We start from the raw sequence: 4,886 nt of genomic DNA, 5'->3' as shown, positions 1-4,886 counted from the left end.
CGTCTTTCGAGTGAGGAAAGAGTTTGCTAGAGGTCCAGTGCGAACCCTTCACAGGAACCTTATCCTGCCTTTGTCTGGCATTCCACTTCTTGCACCTCTTCGTTCCCCTGATTCACAGGGATCTGTCTGGCTCGATGTAACCGACGATACAGATTGTTCTGCAATATAAGTGAGGCTCAGCAAGCGTTACCGCAGAGTCATTGTCACCTACTGCAGCTGTAGCTAATACTGCCGTCAAGGCGACAACTTACCGGATATGACACATGCGGATATATTACCTAGTTTGTCAAACGCCATCGCCAAGGTATGTGATACCACAGCGGAGGACGAGAGGCATCACTCAGCGCCCTGCTTGGATGCAGAGTGACACGTGGGTCACATAGTCACCATTTACCGTTACACCAACAATGAAATAAAATAGTGACATCAAAGTATTCACATCATTTACATTAAGAGTTTTTTTGTGCGGATTGAGATGTTTAATACACTTGAAGAAATTTTGGTAAAATTTTCTAACAAGATTTTCCGTGATATGTTTTATACAGCTTTTGTGCCAGTTGTATAATATATGATGAAAACATAATGTGCATCATTCTGTTTAAGACATGAGCATGTCTTAATTCAGACTACGCCATAAAGGCAGGGTCTGGTATTGCATGGAAATAGGCCTATTTCAGTTGTTTTTTTGTATGATTATTTAGTTTGTATGTATATGTGTAGCTAGTGTTTAACAGTGCACTTAAGTATAGAATGTAGTAGTAGTTACTGTATGGAATGTAAGGTATTCATTTAGCTTGCAGTTGCTAATTACGGTAAACCTAAGTAGACAAGCTTGTGCTCTGACAGCATTGTTTTCATGTTAGTAACTATGGACAGTAAACTATGTACTGAATTGAAATGTCGGGACGCCATTTACCCGAAGGGGGAGGGGTGTCGCGGGGTCAATTTGCCCTGCTCTATATGTTTGTGTTAGTGTCATATGTCTACATGTATGTTTATCCAGTACACGTACTTTCCAAGTCCATTTCTTTTGATAATCCATTTTCCTATTCTTCCATTCCTTCAGTCATTCCTATCATTCACTAATTCATATACTAATTTCACTTTCATTTTCGCTTCACTTTCTATATTTATTAAAGTAGTTCGCCTCGTGCACAGCTGGTGGCGGTATTTTCCTCGTGCACAGCGCACTCATATTTGTCTATGGAGACGTAAAACATCGTTGGATAAATTTGGAAACTTTATTGTTTCATTTCTTTATAAAGTGTATTTGGATAATTCCAGTCGCCCTGAGAGACGAACCATTTCATTCGCGACAATTAGGTGCAACTCCATTTTTTCAATTTACATCGCGCCGTTTCGTAATTTTTCACCCAAATGAAGTAAGTCAAACTGTACTGGCTTGCTCACACTCAATTTCATGGTCAAGTATGTTACAATGCACCAGTCAATTGTAACCACCACCACCCCCAACCCCCAACCCCCCACCCCCAGGTCCGGGGAATAGTGGGGACTTTGACATTTGGTCCAGCCAACCCTGGCTAAAATCCCCACCCTGTGGGGACGAACAGATGGTAAGTCCCGCCAAATGCCATTGCACCCCAGGGACCCTAGGTAAGGCCCATTCCCCGCTATATTTAAAGGGAAGACAAAACCACTGCATTCACCCGGCACTGCGGGCCACCTGAAAGGTAAACACACGGCCCATTTCCCCGTCTATCCCTGTATACCCCCAGACCTGGGGGGCGTGGTTACAATTGACTGGTGCATAAGACCCAGCTTCTCGATAAATCTTAAGCGTAACAGACTTAAAAAAGCTTGAACCTGTTATAAAATATTTCCATAAATTGGGGCAAAGAAACATGACATACAAAATAAAAAGTCATGTACATACAGTGTACTAATGTTCAATAGCAATATGTTGGTCATAAAGAAGTTGTGTTACTATAGTTTAGATTTCAGTGTAAATCACTTGTAAATGGGATATGTAAGATTAGCACAAATTACATACTTTTTTGTATTTCAGAATGCATCCATGCCACCTGGTTTTTGACATTACTGCTGTGGACAGATTTTCAGCAATGCAGGTATTGCCATGTTATGTATTACTGGAGGCAATAAGTTTGGAAATAAACCAGACTTTTGTCAAGGTTTCCCTGAAATAAATTGCCAGTATGTTTCTTGCTCTTTGATATTAACATTCGCTTGTTATGACATCATGATCAGTGTTTATTTCAATAGCTCATTGATGAACTGTTCTTTCCGAATTGAATTTCTTTCATGCCGTTTTGTTGCGGCTTTGAGATAATATCATTTTCTAATAAAACTGCTGACCTTCATTGGTCTTTGGACTGTATTGTGCATCTATTCGCACATTTTGTTTGCTCTTTAAGCAAACATTGTTTTAATTGCAAACAAGTATCACAACTTACTACACATGATGCAGAATTATGTTTCATTTAGTGTACATATGATTTTAAGCTTATGAACATGAAAAACATTTCTTAAACAATCACAGCAACACAATGTGATCCCTATCTAAAGAAATATTGCTACTTTTCATTCATCATACTGTCAATTGTTCATGAATATATTCATTTACTTGAAGTTAATACATTGAAAAAATTAACATCTCTGATGGCAAAAGCAATAAAAATTGAGCAGGGGATTGAGATAAGTACCTTTTCCCTTTATGTATTAAAGAAAAAAACCTAAATACACTCAAAATGCCTTAAAGGGTACACCAGATTGGCACCAAAAAGATTATTTTCTGTAGCGAATTTCGATACAATTGTTTCATAAAATTTGATCAAAACGTTCAATCTGTGAGAGTGCAGCTTTAATAAATTAAAACACTAATTTATTGTTCATTTAATATAGCCATCCTGGTTGCTGAAGCCACAGATATATTTTCAAGGACAAAAAACCAATGCTGATCAAAACTAGTGATGGAATTTCATACCCGTTCTTGGCAAGGATTTTTAGAAAGGAATATTGTCTGCAAGTAAGAAAGATTTCTAAGAAAGTCTGGTTTAAAGGCTTTTTCAAAATGCATCTGGGTACTCGATTAGTAAAGATTAACCTTTAAGTTGTTAAAAAAAGTTATTGCAAATCGTCCAAAAGACTATATATTCAATATTTTTCGTCATAAGTTTTTTGAAATTAATGAACTTTTCTGCACATTATCGCATTAATGCACCAGTCAATTGTAACCGTGAACCCTCCAGGTCCAGTGGTAAACCGGGGATAGCGGGAAAAAGGGCTGTGTTTTTACCATTCAGGTGTCCCTGCAGTGCCGGGTGAATGCGGTGGTTTTGTCTTGGTACAAAATATAGCAGTGCAGGGGCATTTGGTGGGTATTTTAACATCATTCTTTCCCGGCAGGGCGGGGATTTTACCCTGGGTTGCCTGGACTGAAAGTCAAAGTCCCCGCTATTCCCCGGGCTTGGGTGGTGTTTACAATTGACTGGAGCATAATTCCTACGTAAAAGGTTATGTATGTCTCAAATGAGTGTTTACAGGCATTTTCATACTTTTACAGTAAAAGAAGATAGTCTTATTCTGTGTCAAACATTGATTTCGTGTCTTGCTTGCAGAATATGATGTGCCAATAAGCTCCAGTTTGCTGCGTCTTGTCGCCTATGGCAGTGGTCCTGCAATCTAGATCCAGGAGTTGCAGCTCTGAATCTAATATTTCAGAATGAAGATGTAAGTTAACTTTGTAGTCCTTGTTTATGTGTAAATGATTCCAAAGAGTGAGATTTATACTAATCAGGTGTAAATAAGCAACTTATAGACACTGGTTAAGAACTGTAATCTTAATTTTAAGGCAAATCTAGCCTTCAAAACAGATACTTTAAGCTTTTATTTTTAAATTCAGCATTATTATGCTATCACTGCATTTTCTACATCATGTAGCCATCTCATACATGAAAACACTAGCAGTTGTCATGAATCTTCAGTTTTTGTGGGGTTTTTTGCCATTTCCTTTGCTGCGCCATTTGTCCCTGGAAGCATTTCAGTTTGGCTCTATGTCTTTTCTTATATAAACGCTAAGCTGATAAAGTGGAAAAATCTTATTTTGCTTTGAAAAAATCTTAATAGAGTAGGCATGCCATTTTTATGGTGCTGTCTTATATATATATATATATATATATATATATATATATATATAATATATATATATATATATATATATATATATATATATATACAAATTCAACCTTTGGGATATTTTGCCAATTTGAACAACCTTTGGAAGACATTATCATTAAATGCTATATATCCTATAAAAAATATATCCTTTGCATTTTCCTTCATAAAATATGCATAAATAAATGTAGTAAAGCATTATTAATGATGCTTTTTTTCAAAAATACTAGCCATCGAGAATATACAATTTTTGACTGTCGCCTAAAGGTTAAGCGCCGGATGTTCATGAAAAAGTACAACCTTTGGGTTAAGTACCCCAAAGGTTGTACTGTATATGTCGGCAAAAGGTTCAATAATATATAATGTAACTTAACTACTTAACTCAGTCGGTAGAGAGGTCTGAATGTCTCGCGGCAGACCCTGTTCGGATTAAAGCGGTAAATATCGGTTAACCTAATACTTTAGTCCTACTGACAACGTTAAAATACTTTAGTCCTACTGACAACGTTAAGATGCCAGTTCGGTAACCATGATTTATGTAGCCATCTCATCAATCCTTTCAATATATTGTCAAATTATTATTCCTTGCATTTTGTTTGCTGTGTTCATGATAATATTTGAAGTTAATTTTAATTCAAAGTCGGGCTAGGTTGTGATCTTACCCTCACACTAGGACGAAGGTTTATGAACGTTAATAAACAATAACAACATAATCTATGTCATTATTATTAAAC

The sequence above is a fragment of the Mya arenaria genome, chromosome 10 (assembly GCF_026914265.1).
Source record: "Mya arenaria isolate MELC-2E11 chromosome 10, ASM2691426v1".
Classification (NCBI taxonomy): Eukaryota; Metazoa; Mollusca; class Bivalvia; order Myida; family Myidae; genus Mya; species Mya arenaria.
Note: the sequence above shows the minus strand (reverse complement) of the source record.